This window comes from Tasmannia lanceolata, unplaced genomic scaffold, assembly GCF_043159265.1.
Source record: "Tasmannia lanceolata isolate RefF3 unplaced genomic scaffold, GAP_Taslan_0.1 ptg000006l, whole genome shotgun sequence".
Taxonomy (NCBI): Eukaryota; Viridiplantae; Streptophyta; class Magnoliopsida; order Canellales; family Winteraceae; genus Tasmannia; species Tasmannia lanceolata.
The window spans coordinates 25,699,950-25,714,823 of NW_027518683.1; the positions used below are offsets into that span (position 1 = coordinate 25,699,950).

General features: G+C 37.7%; 1 protein-coding gene across 7 annotated transcripts in view; it reads right to left on the reverse strand.

Annotated features, from left to right (window-relative positions):
- The window catches only part of LOC143880151 (phosphatidate cytidylyltransferase 1-like), a 58,316-nt gene extending 56,326 nt beyond the window's left edge, over positions 1-1,990 (reverse strand). For 6 of the 7 annotated variants that reach the window (XM_077382928.1, XM_077382927.1, XM_077382922.1 and 3 more), the window contains exon 1: positions 1,353-1,990. The gene's annotated coding sequence lies outside the window, so the exon portion shown is untranslated. Of the gene's footprint in view, positions 1-1,135; positions 1,196-1,352 lie in introns of all 7 variants that reach the window. The other variant, XM_077382924.1, reaches the window with a different exon arrangement.
- Between the last annotated feature and the right edge of the window lie 12,884 nt (positions 1,991-14,874).

Consider the following 14,874-nt stretch of genomic DNA (forward strand, 5'->3'; position numbering starts at 1 on the left):
GGGACTGACGCACATTTTCCTTTTTCTTTTTTTAAAAAAAATATGATCATTTTAACCTTCCAAATTTCAAAAAACCATATCAGTTATAATGTAGTGTAAAGACAAATGCATTCCATACATCATAACTCTAACGGATTCAAGCACCAAGTCCTCAACCAAGACAGTTAATGAGTTAATACAACTCCCAGGTCAATCAAATTATAAATCAGTACCAGGAGCTTATAATGATATTTGACACAAGTATTACCTCATTTTGAAAACATGGAAACCATAATCAGAGCGGCAAAAACACAGTCGCCTTGAGAGTTGAAGGAAATTAGCAGGGGAAATGAGTCAATTATAGCCATGAGGAGAGTACCAAATTCAAATCAAGGAAGAAGTATCAAATAGATCCTACCCTTAATATTCCAAACACGTATATCCTGAGAGCTAAAAGAAAAGCCAAAGTATATTCAATATTATAACAAAATCCAGGCTATCAAAATTGTTATCAGTTTATGAACATAACTCATTACTTATTTGACTTATGATTCCATAACCCTATAGACAACATCAACTAATGATTTCAAAGAATTATCAAGTTAATTGATAGTTCTATAACAATCAAAATAGAAATGACAATCATACCTCATAGTCAGGCTAAAATGAATCCACAAAGTATACCCCACTGATTCCAAACAATTCTCTTTCAAAACATGGTAAATACAAGCTGACCTAGTGCTACCCTAAACATTTTTTAGGTTAATTTTCACAAGAGTAATAAAACTATTCCAAAATGATTACCAAAGCCATTGTGATTGCCTGCTAGGCATGACCTGCACCTTAAAAGACAACTAAATTGAAACGGATGGTGAAATCTCTTTCTTGTCTTTTCTTTTGACATAAAGTTATTTTCATTTTCAAAGAGGACCAAAGAAAAGATCAGCTAATTTTACCATTTTGCATTACAGCAGCTGTTTGGGGTTATATTTTTCAAAAGAAAACTAAACTAAAAAAAAAAAAAAAAAACGACACCATGATAACAAAAAATGATAGATTGCTTCAGTATAAATATTAAGCATGAATACATTTATATTTCCCAAGAAAATGAAGATCCTCAATATATATCATCAAATAAGCATAAAAAAAAAATCACCTCATCATCAGGTAAGAGAAGAACAGAACTGCTACATTCTCCACACATGATCCTAAACAACTATGAAAGAGAAATTACCATAAATCTTGAAAAATTACAGCGATTTTACAAGCAAAATCATAACCACATGCTATCATATAATTATCAAAAGAAGATCATCACTAATTATCGCAATTTCACAAATAAAAATCTGAGAAAAGAAAAAAATAATAATTACCTTTCTCTTGAGTACTGAACCTGTTTGAATCACCTCTTACTCTTTTCTTTCTCAAAGAACCCCCAAAATTGAACAAATAGTGATCAAAGAGAGTAAATAGGTAATGATCGACCGAAGGATGAAGCCTCGCCGAATAAACGCAGTTGGCCGAAGATTGAACAGAAAATATGTCCGGGAAAAAACTTTGCCTCGGATCTTAGGGTTTGAGAAGTTTGAGTTAGGGTTTTTAGAAAAGACTTAGGGTTTCTAGCTTAAGAAGCAGGTGAAGAAAAATATAAGATGAGAAATCAAAGTAGGAAAAGAAGCTAGAAAAAACGCCAGAGATTTGCCGGAGTACGGCCTGAATTTTTAACCGGAGAAGATCGGAGAAGAGAATAATAGCTGAGGTTTTGAAGGGATAATGATGATAAACACAGAAGGAGAAAGTCCAGCCGGGTTTAATGAAGGATGGCCGGACTTCTTCCGGCGATGCCTTGCCGGAGAAGATGAAGAAGGATGATGGCCAGAAGATACACCGGAGAATGGCCGGAATCCTGAGGAAGATGATCGGAAAAAATGGAGCAACGAGTTAGGGTTTCAATGATTTCCCCCTTTACTCTCTGCTGCTGAAAACGAAAAATGATGAATCTTTCCTAAAAATGGGCCATCGATCCTTAATTTATAGTGTGATTTGTTAACTTTCAACCCTTAAATTGGCATTGGACAACCCCCCATTTGATATAATCACACTTGCTTTTAATTGGATAATGGTGGTGTACGGGAAAAACTTTAACGAAACATTATGAAAAATTTAGACTCTGTTAGTTACCTTGGCTACCGCAAAATACACTAATTAAACTACCCCCAGACTGGATAAGTCGCTCCCCTTCTGCTACACTATGCTACACCATATTACGAACTATACTCGTCTCACTATGCAGACGTCGACGGATTCCAATGAAATTTTAAAGGGACCTACCTTAGATCCTAAACTACCCTAAAGCACAATTTGGGACCTTATTTCATCTACTTGATAGGATTTTAGTTAAACCGAGGTCTAAAAAAGTTTGGTCAAAATGTGGTGTCTAGAGATGTCCCTCTTTGGCAGTGTGCTTGTAGCACGAATGCCAAAGCTGAACAGACAGCACATTTTGATCGTAAAGTAAAGTATTTTTTGGGTTTTGGGTTCTAAAAATGATACCCACAAAGGTACACTGGCACAAAGATTTTTCAAAAGACTCAAAATCTGAAAGTAATAGGGAGATAACCTCTCTCCGACTCTTATCATGGCAACCATGACATTTGCATGAGATAGCCTCCCTCTATTCATGACTCAGCAATCCAAACCAGTCAACCAGGACTGTTTTGAAAATAAGCAAACACAAAACACACACTTTTTATTCCTAAACTGAGGCTATACCAAAGCAAACACAAAACAATTACTCCAAGAGTACAAACCAATCAAGTACAAACTAAATCACTCAAACAAGTACAAACTAACCACACAAAGAGTTTTTTCCTTTTTTTAGAAACCGTATTGTAACTTGTCCAAAACAAACACAAACCCAGACACTCAAAGAGTTTTTTTTTAGAAACCGTATTGTAATTCGTCCAAAACAAGCACAAACGCAAACACTCGAAGGATTTTTTGTTTTTTAGAAATTGTATTGTAACTTGTCCAAAACAATCACAACCCCAAACACTCAAAGAGTTTTTTTTTAAACCATTGTATCGAAACTTTATCAAAACAAGTCTAAACCCAAACACTCAAAGAATTTTTTTAATTTTTTTATTAAAACTTTGCCAAGGCAAACGAAAACTAAATTCTCAAAGAGTTTTTTTTTTATCATTGTCGATTAGGCTAAAAACCATTCGGCTAATTACAAGGGTATTCAAATATTTGAGCCAAACTCAAACTCTAATACCAAAGCGATAGCTATACCGACTATTGCTAAAAATCCATATGTTTAGCTATCAGGGTAACTCTGACTCCTGTCTTTCAAGGTAGCGAATCACCCAAGATTTATATGGTGCCGCATAAACCAGCTCCATGTAAATCCAGATTCATATGATTCCGCATAAACTAATTCCATATGAACCTCCTTGCAGCTATACCAAAACAAGTACGAAACCAAACACTCAAAGAGTTTTTTTTTGTATTAAAACTTTGCCAAAGCAAACGCGAAAACCAAACACTCAAAGAGTTTTTTATATTGTCGATTAGGCCAAAAACCATTCGACTAATTATTGGGGTATTCGAATATTTGAGCCAAACTCAAACATCTATTACCAAGGCGATAGCTATACAGACCATTGCTGAAAATCCATATGTTTAGCTATCCAGGTAACTTTGACTCTTCTCTTTCAAGGTAGCGAATCACCCAAGATTTATATGGTGCCGCATAAACCAGCTCCGTGTAAATCCAGATTAATATGATTCCGCATAAACCAGCTCCATATGAACCTCCTCCAGCTATACCAAAACAAGTACAAAACCAAACACTCAAAGAGTTTTATATTTTTGTATTAAAACTTTGCCAAAGCAAATGAAAACCAAACACTCATAGAGTTTTTTTTTATTGTCGATTAGGCCAAAAACCATTCGACTAATTATTGGGGTATTCGAATATTTGAGTCAAACTCGTACATCTAATACCAAGGCGATAGCTATACAGACCATTGCTGAAAATCCATCTGTTTAGCTATCCAGGTAACTCTTACTCCTCACTTTCAAGGTAGCGAATCACCCAAGATTTATATAGTGCCGCATAAATCAGCTCCATTTAATCCAGATTCATATGATTCTGCATAAACCAATTCCATATGAACCTCCTCGCAGCTTGTGGGACCCGATCCCGCGAGAGGGGCGTGGGGCGCGAGAGCCGCCACGCACTATCTCTTGGTCTCTCGTACCCACGCGATTGGCGTGTGCCTTTTATTATTAATTTTAATTCATCTTTTATGTGAACTTGGGATCACTAAGGCAATCCGAATTCCACACAAAAGAGACTGACAGAGTCGCCACCTAGATGTGGGATCTAGGACCCATAATTAACCAGAAATCTAGACTCGCTACCTGGTTACAAGAATGGAAGGTATGGGGATTTATCCACCACATGCACCATTCCTGCCCGATAATCGGTCTTCAATTCCAAAAGTTAACTCTTTTAAATTTATTTTAAATGGCTCATTCAACCCTATGTTAATGTGCGAACTAAGTGACATGCATCCTATGATCTAATTTCAATGTGAATCCTAAATGTGTATCTTGATTTCTTAATTGGTTTGGATTCAATCTAAGTGAAAGTTCTCCTAAAATTCTAATTTCATGGAAAATCCTAAGTGATTTGATTGTTTCAACAGTTTTAAAAGTGATTAGCCCGAGTCCTCAGATGATCTGGTATTCATCCAAAGAAGCCTACGTATCCCCGCCTCCACGAGAATCAAGGCAACGTAGTTCTCCGCGCCTATTCTAAGCTAGGATGCCTAAGACACCTAGACTTCTATCCTAGACTCGATCTAAAAGACCGAACCGGTTATTAAAGTTTCTTGTACGATTATTTAAATTTCAGTGAATTGTGGATTTTATGACACCCTATATGCCCTAACTAAATGCAGATTAGCCCTAAGCTAATGCAGGTGGTTCTTACAACCTATGTGTGACTAGGCTGTATTTCCTAAGGAAAACCAAGGGTGGACTAGCGTATCCTACTCTAGTCATCACTCGGCGATATGGATCGCCGACTGACCGGACGGAGGCGCTCCTATAACTCTAGGACAGACCCCTAACTCTAAAAACAAGCACACAACAAACAAACAATCAAACTACCTATCAAAAGAAAAACCCTAACTCTAAAACTCTCTATCTAGGAGAAACTCCTAACTCTAGAGGAAGATCTTTTGAAAATAAGATTTTAAAGGTTTTTGAAGAAAGTTTAAGATATTATTTACAAAAAAGGTTTGGCTGGACTTGGGATATAAATCCCAAGCTGCACTACGTACCTCGGAAGAGGATCAAGCCAACGTAGTTCGAAAATCGAACTCGCCTAATACGCTTCTAAAAGAAAACACTCAACACTTTAGATTTTTTTTAAGGTTTTTGATGTTTTCAAATGTTTTTTGAGTTTTAAATTTCTAATGTTTTTGGATTTTATAGCTTTTCCAATGCTCAGGACCTTAAAATATTTTTAATCTTAAAGGGAACACGCAAGTAATACCACAAACTAGGGCAAAGCCCTAAAGCAAAAGGGGAAACCCCGAATAAGCAACTAGCGTCTCAAAGAGACAAACCACAACAAGAAAGATAGCGTCCCAAGAAGAGAGAAAATGGTCCAAGATCCTAAGCAAGCAAAGCTCTAATAAGACTGAGTTAGCCTCTAATCAAAAGCGAAGTAATCAACAACTCTAAAGGAGAAACTCCGAACTAACAACATTAAAGAGGGGAACAAATGAGTCAGAGACTCTCTAATACTACAACTTAGAGGAGGAATGAGTCAAAGACTCCCAAATAACGCCAACAGAAGAACCAATGAGTCAAAGACTTCCTAGTAATACAACAAAAGAACGAATGAGTCAAAGACTCTCTAAAAGAAATGGAAACATGAGTCAAAGACTCCAATAACACCAACTAAAGGATAGATGAGTCAAAGACTCTCTAAAAGAAAAGGAAACACGAATTTGCACATTTGGCAGAGGTAAAACACCAAGCCGGGCCGGACAGCTACCTAGCCCTAGGGTGCAACAAATGTGCAACCCAATACCCATAAGGGTAGGGGTATGAAGCCAAGCCGAGTAGGGTGTTCTCCCAAAACCAAACGGCGCACAAAGAGGACTAACGAGAGAATGAGACCTGGCGGGTCTCCCAAACACACACAAAGATGAAGGTGCTTTAGAGATTTTAAGATGATTTTCACTTAATTTTTATTTTTTTAATGGATTTTACCAATTTTTAACCATATGAGTGATTTTACAAGTGAAGCTGTTGCAAACGAACTCGAAATGAGTTGAAACTTCTCCACCAACAAGATATGATGAGATGTAATTTACTGGAAGATTTTTACAGATTTTTACATTAAACTCATATTTAATATGGATTTAAAAATTAATTAACCAGATTGCAAAAATAACACATAAACTACTAGAAATAGATATCTAAATTCCATGAAATTTCTACAGTAGTAAGAGATAAGTGAAAATAGCATGCTGTGAGATTTCCATGAATTTAGAAAACTATTTACTATCAGTTTCGGATTTTTCAAATTTCAAACCAGATTATGAATTAACACTACAGCTCATATGAAACAAGATCCAAATCACTTGAAAATTTTACAGAAGTAAGAAGTATAGAATTTAAGACTACTGTAAAACTTTGGAGAATTTTATCTGTGATTTGACGTCAGTAACAATTCTCCCAAAATCTGATAATTTTCAAAGAATGCGTAAAATAATATACCAAACAAAATCCAAAAATTCTCACAAATTCATGGTAGAATGTATCATTATCATATTATTTTCCCACGAAATTTCATTATTTTTGGAATCTGTTTAGTATATCGTTTAGTTTTCTTTGTTAAAAATCATGCAAAAATCCGAAAATATACCAAATAATTCTAAAAAAAATTCCGAGAACGGTGTACCTACCTGTGATCGAAATCCTCGCCGAATCCGAGAGCCGAAAAACTCGAAAATTCCGCCTCCGTGCGATCGCTTCCGCTTTCTTTCTCTTTTTGCTTCTTTTTTGTTTCTTTTTCTTCTTTTCTTGTTTCTTTTCTTTTTTTTTCTTTTCAACCCCTCATAGCAACTTTGTTAGAACACATGATAGAAGAGAAATGAGTTCTCCCTCCCTCTTACTCACCCTCATTGAACCATTTATAGCAAAGGAATGGGAGGGTGGTGGCCACCATTGTGGACTTATTCTATGGTAGGTGGCCACCATTGTGGACATATTCCATGGTAGGTGGCCACCATTGTGGACATTGAATTTTGACATGTGTGTGACCCCATGCATGTTTTTTAAAGTTCTTTTGAGTAGGTAAAAGATAACCCAAATGGGTCCCATATGTGACCAAATTCCCAATTGTGCATAAAATCATATGCCCCACTCCAAAGTATGATCGGAACCGTTCATTTGATGGGCGACAATGTGATTTAATTTGTGCTCCGCTAATCAATCCTATGGGCTGATCCAAGCCATCCAATAGATCAAAATGTGAATATGTTACCCCATTTTTAAATCACTCCTATTTGATGATCCGAACCGTCCATTTGATGGGCGACAATTGATGATCTTGACCGTTCAAATAGTGGGCTGCGATGTGATTTAATTTGTGCTCCACTAATCAATCCTATGGGCTGATCCAAACCATCCAATAGATCAAAATGTGAATATGTTACCCCATTTTTAAATCACTCCCATTTGATGATCCGAACCGTCCATTTGATGGGCGACAATTGATGATCTTGACCGTTCAAATGGTGGGTCGCAATGTAAATTGGTTGTGCCCCCTTAAATCATTCCTCTATGACGATCCAGACCATCCAATTGATGGGTCCCCTACCTAAGTAGGTTGTGTCCTCCTAAATCATTTCAATGGGCTGATCCGAGTAACTCAACCTGATGATCGAAACAAAATTGGTTGTTAAAACGACTTCTCTGAGATCTTGACCGTTCTCTTGATGATCATCTTTAGGTGTTGGATCGAAGTAGGTTCAAAACTCATTTTTCACTAAAACAATGTGCGGGCCACCCTGTTTGATCCAAATCTAAACAAATGCTCAAGACGGGCCCATCAATCGGATCCAAATTCTCTCTTGTTCGGATTCTTGGGAATAATCTCTCTCAACACTTAACGGAAAAGTGCGAAACATGGCGGAAATGATTGAACGGGATTTCGCCCAAGCATAGCGAACTTGGGTCCGGTCAAAATGGGGTGTCTACAGATGCCCCTCTTTGGCAAAGCGTGTGTAACACACGAATGGCAAAGCTGAACAGACGACACATTTTGGCCGGCCCGAAAACAAAGTAAAACAAGTTTTTTTTTTTTTTGTTTTTAAAATGATGTTCATCAGGGTAAAACAACAAAATAGCACTACGAGACTGAAAGACTAGAAGCAAAAGGGAGATGACCTCTCACCGACCCTTAACTCGGCAATCACGACATCTCAATGAGATGGCCTCTCTCTAATACTCACAACTCAACTATTTAAATCAATACGCAAAGACTCTATTAAAGCAAACACAAACATACTCTGTTAAAATAAAGCTTTTAAGAAAACGAACCCAATGAAATTACCTCAAAGAAAGCAGACCACTATCGATGCAGACGTAAATCAACCCTTCAAAGAATATCAAATCAAATTACTCAAAGAGTATGTAACACTCATAGAGTCTCAAATCAAACACTCAGAGAGCTTCATAGAAATCTTTATACTCAAAGAGCCTCAACTACCCGAAGAGTCTGTAACACTCAAAGGGGCTTAACTACTCAAAGAGTCTCAAATTAACGCAAAACATTTATACTCAAAAAGTCTCAACTACCCGAAGAGTCTGTAACACTCAAAGGGCCTTAACTACTCAAAGAGTCTCAAATTAACGCAAAACATTTATACTAAAAAAAGGTCTCAACTACCCGAAGAGTCTGTAATACTCAAAGGATCTCAACTACTCAAAGAGTCTTAAATCAACAAAGATCATTTATACTCAAAAAGTCTCAACTACCCGAAGAGTCTATAACACTCAAAGGATCTCAACTACTCAAAGAGTCTCAAATACATCACAAAAACATTTATACTCAAAGAGTCTCAACTAACACTCAAAGGATCTCAACTACTCAAAGAGTCTCAAATCAACAAAGATCATTTATACTCAAAAAGTCTCAACTACCCGAAGAGTCTGTAACACTCGAAGGGTCTCAACTACTCAAAGAGTCTCAAATCATGGCGAAACATTTACACTCAAAGAGTCTCAACTACCCGAAGAGTCTGTAACACTCAAAGGGTCTCAACTACTCAAAGAGTCTCAAATCAACACAAAAAATATTTATACTCAAAGAGCCTCAACTACCCGAAGAGTCTGTAACATTCAAAGGGTCTCAACTACTCAAAGAGTCTCAAACACATGCAAAAATCTTTATACTCGAAAGAGTCTCAACCACCCGAAGACTCTGTAACACTCAAAGGATCTCAACTACTCAAAGAGTCTCAAACGCACACAAAAACATTTATACTCAAAGAGTCTCAATTACCCGAAGAGTCTGTAACACTCGAAGGGTCTCAACTACTCAAAGAGTCTCAAATACACAAAAACCATTTATACTCGAAAGAGTCTCAACTACATAGAGAAACATTTATACTCAAAGAGCCTCAACTACCCGAAGAGTCTGTAACACTCAAAGGGTCTCAACTACTCAAAGAGTTTCAAATACACCAAAATCTATTTATACTCAAAGAGTCTCAACCACCCGAAGAGTCTGTAACACTCAAAGGGTCTCAACTACTCAAAGAGTCTCAAACACATGCAAAAACCTTTATACTCGAAAGAGTCTCAACTACATAGAGAAACCTTTATACTCAAAGAGCCTCAACTACCCGAAGAGTCTGTAACACTCAAAGGGTCTCAACTACTCAAAGAGTCTCAAATACATCACAAAAATATTTTTACTCAAAGAGTCTCAACTACCCGAAGAGTCTGTAACACTCGAAGGGTCTCAACTACTCAAAGAGTCTCAAATCATGGCGAAACATTTATACTCAAAGAGTCTCAACTACCCGAAGTGTCTGTAACACTCAAAGGGTCTCAACTACTCAAAGAGTCTCAAATCAACACAAAAAATATTTATACTCAAAGAGCCTCAACTACCCGAAGAGTCTGTAACATTCAAAGGGTCTCAACTACTCAAAGAGTCTCAAACACATGCAAAAATCTTTATACTCGAAAGAGTCTCAACCACCCGAAGACTCTGTAACACTCAAAGGATCTCAACTACTCAAAGAGTCTCAAACGCACACAAAAACATTTATACTCAAAGAGTCTCAATTACCCGAAGAGTCTGTAACACTCGAAGGGTCTCAACTACTCAAAGAGTCTCAAATACACAAAAACCATTTATACTCGAAAGAGTCTCAACTACATAGAGAAACATTTATACTCAAAGAGCCTCAACTACCCGAAGAGTCTGTAACACTCAAAGGGTCTCAACTACTCAAAGAGTTTCAAATACACCAAAATCTATTTATACTCAAAGAGCCTCAACTACCCGAAGAGTCTGTAACACTCAAAGGGTCTCAACTACTCAAACGAGTCTCAAATCAACACAAAACATTTATACTCAAAGAGTCTCAACTACCCGAAGAGTCTGTAACACTCAAAGGGTCTCAACTACTCAAAGAGTCTCAAATCAACACAAAACATTTATACTCAAAGAGTCTCAACTACCCGAAGAGTCTGTAACACTCAAAGGGTCTCAACTACTCAAAGAGTCTCAAAACAAATCAAAACATTTATACTCAGAGAGTCTCAACTACCCGAAGAGTCTGTAACACTCAAAGGGCCTTAACTACTCAAAGAGTCTCAAATCAACACAAAAATATTTATCGATCTTATATCGAGTTCATTGATAGCATAGCGATCTCCTGCCGAGAATAAATGGGAGTGCATGATCTTTGCTGAAAGCAAAACTCAAGTAGATTGATGAGATTTTTAGGTGCTGACTCTCTTTAACAGATGAAAAGCATTCTAATGAGGTTTGAAGGATGCAGGAGTAGATTATATACCCCGCTGGGAGTTGAAGTTTATGAAACTTTGACTCCAAAAGAAACAACTTGATCAAGGAATTCAACTCAAAGAGTATGTTCAAGCTTCTCTGGTTTCTATTTGCTAAGAATAGATATCCCAGTTATCATTGTGTAATATCTTTTATGACGCAAGTCATAAAAGATGCCCCTAGTATGATGTGCTTCCATGACAAGGTTTTAAGAAAGCAGAATTCTTTGGTATAATGGTAAGACCACCTTCACAAAGGCTGAACGTAAGAGTTCTTCATTTTGCTCAGTGCTTGAGGCTTTGATGTTTCAGGCAGGTTTGGACCAAATGTTTCTTGTTTTCCTTGATTCTTAAACCAGGATCTACTCTAGATTTTTTTTCTTTACATTTCGGAAGGTGTACACCCATTCTTTTCAGTGCCAAACACTTTGGATTCTAAAAGAAAACAATGATAAACAAGGAACAGACTCCTGAGGACTCTTTCAAAGAAGACTTACAATATTCAAGGGACTTGACTAAATTTTGATTCACTCTTAAATCAAATGTATCATTTTTTAAATGGTAAGGTCAGCCACTCTTAGAGTAGTCTCAAAAACCATGCCAAAAGGCTCTAGTTTCCTCCATCAGGACATCCGTCATGGTTATACCCCTTCGGATTGCTCGGTTTTAATGCCCCTAGTTTAAAAAGGTGTCAAAGTAAGCCTTGCTGACACTATTCGGATTCCAGGATCCTGCCCTATAGAGTTGCTTCTCGGTCTCCTTGATTTGTCTTTTCGGAAGAAGTCAAAATTAATGTCTTCCAAGTTTTCAGTCTAAAAGACCACTTATCTCAACTTTTGCTTTCCAAGCTTTCAGTCTAAAAGACTACTTATCTCAATTTTTGCTTGTACTCAAACTTGGGAATTCTACGTAACTGAGGAACTCCTTCTGCTTCTATTCAACTCAACTTTTCATGGGAAGTATTTGCCTCTGACTAGATTGTCTCTTCAAGTTTTCAATCCAGCATACCACTACCCTTACTTTCTGATAAGTCAATCATTTTGCTTGCTGACTTAGCAAGAAAAAACGACTTTCACCTTTCTCTAGGCCGCCCTTTCGGGTTTTCAACCTAGCGGATCTTCAGACTCTCATTCTTTTCTTTCTGTTTTTCTTTTCATTCGCCTCGAACCTTTACTTGTTTCACCAGAAGGACTTTCTAGGTGGGCTCGGGTTCAAAAGGGTTGAATACCTAAGGTTCTAAGGATTTGGACCGAATCTGGTCTAGCCAGACTACCTACGTACCCCAAAAATGGAGGATCAGGTCCGCGTAGTTCGCTTAAGGATTTTTCAAAGGATGGTTTAGCATTTAGCTTCAAGATTTTGAAAAGGGATTTTATCCCAAGGTTTGACCGAACCTGAATTAATCAAGTTGCCTACGTACCCCTGAAGAAATGAGGATCAGGTCCGACGTAGTTCGGGTGCATAAATGCCCCGGGTTTATAATGTGTTTGAAAAGAAATTGTTTAATTTTGCTTTTGGCCCAAAGGGTTTATAGAAGGATTCTTAAACGCTGGGATTTTGGCCATAAAAGTTCAGACGTCCAAGGATGGCCTTCCGATGTATTTGATGTACAAGCTCTTTTGCTAAGGTTCAAAGACTTAGAATTTTTTTCGAGGAGTCTGACGGCATGTCAGGCAAAACTTCAACCGCTGTGCTCCACTCCCATCTCGAAGATCTTGAATTTATGCTCAAGGTTCCACAACTCCTTGTCCGAAAATCTTCTCTCAGTATTTCATCAGCTCCACAGGATGTCTGATGCTTATCTCTTTAAAATTTTACTCTTCAACTGGATGTCTAAAGCAGATGAAGTCTTGCTTTGCTCAACGACAGGGCATTCCCCTGGTTTATCCTTATAGGATCAAGCAAGACTACCTCAAACCCCTCTAAACAGGTTTATCAATTCTTTGCGTTCCTTAGGAGATAAAGTTTTTCCAATCCATTTCTCCCGAGTTTCGAATTTCGATACCACTATCAATGGCTTCGATTTCTTCTTCAAGTGGCTATGCTCGACGCTCTTCCTCTCGTTTGACCATCTTTCAAATCTCGAGGGGAATTTCGTCTGCATTCTCATCCGAGAAGGGGGTCTTGTAGTTGTTTTAAACATTTAATCCAAGAGTGAATCATAAAAAATTGAAGATACAGACTCAAATGCTTTATTGAATTGAAATACTTTGAAGTACATAGATGACTTTGAACGCGCCTCAGTAGGCTCTACATTGAATTTAATCAAAAAGCTAAACACCGACTCTGAACGAGAAAGACTGATTGACATGACACATTTTCTTTTCTTTTTTTAACATCAACATAACTGAACTTTTCCAACTTCGAGAGAAGAAAGTTGATGTACACTCAATGAAAGACAAATCTAAAGACACAGGACACTTCTTCAAAGGTAGTGAACCGGCACTGAAAGTTTATAGGTGATACACCTTTCTTCATGATAATGATAATTACAAAGTTCGATCCCGAAGTAGGAATCCCAGAAAAGGCAACTCCACAAGGTCTAGGTTAAATGGGGCAACAAAAGGCTTATGCTGACAATGTGGGTAAAGCAATAGACTGATGTATCGAATGAATTCAGAAATGGTCAGTCTTTTGGAAGAGGGGCTTTTTGTTGAACACAGACTTTTGACTTAGAAGCAATCACACTATCTCAATAGTCATGGGATAAAAATTCTAAACAAATAGAGAAAAGAGTAGTCTTGAAATACATCAACGGGTATGTTAATTTGGAAAGAATCCTCAACCTATTCCTTAAGGTGTTCTTTGGATATAACCGTTCTTCTTTTGGGAATGAAAGAGTCAGGAACGATAAACATCCCTAATCAAAATAAGTTTCGATCTCAGCAACGATCATGCACTCAAAGAATACAGGTGAGATCAAACTTTTTCATCAATGATTTCGATATGATCCAGGGGTAAAAGATATATGATAAACATTGGATCAATCAATGGCTCAGATAATAGACCATGGCCATAAGAATGACAAAAGTAGGGTCAAGGACCAGATCTAAAATCTGAATGATGGATATCAACAACAAGATGAGATCAAGATGAGATGAGATAGCATAAGATTGCTTTCAACGGATGGATCATGAATGACTAATCCTATGAGATCTTTGGAAATGAATATGATTTACATCCTAACCCCAAAGGAAAAGTTTTTTAATCTTCGCACATTTTATCAGTGTTACCTGAAGGCATCAACCCTAACCCTAATCTAGCGGAGTGGAGAGAGGATCTCGACTCATGACTTTGTTTGTGTACCTAGGACCGATCGTAGCCATTGGAAGATGGACTACGGCCTAATCTAGACACAAATGGGCCTAATCTAGACACAAATGGGTAGGATATCCTAAACTAGGCTCACACACACAATTGGGTAAGATATCCTAAACTAGGCTCACACACGTGATGCACATGTGTTCGTATACTACATGCATGTGTGGGTTAATCTAGGGGTAAGGCCAAGAGTTCCCTTAGCGCGAATCCATGTTCGATATACTGTACCAGTGTCCGGCGTATCAGTACGTGAACAAGAGATCCGTTTACGTACCATAAAGGTACTAGGCTAAGGGTGGAATGCTTCTCTAGCACAGAGGCACCAGGTGATGAAATCCCAGTCAACCATGCTAGATAACACTCCGGGTTCCTAAAATGGGACGTGTGTGCATGTGAGATGCAAGGGTTTAGATGCAAGTGATGTAAGTGTGTGCAATAAGTTCGCGCAATCTATGATGCCTT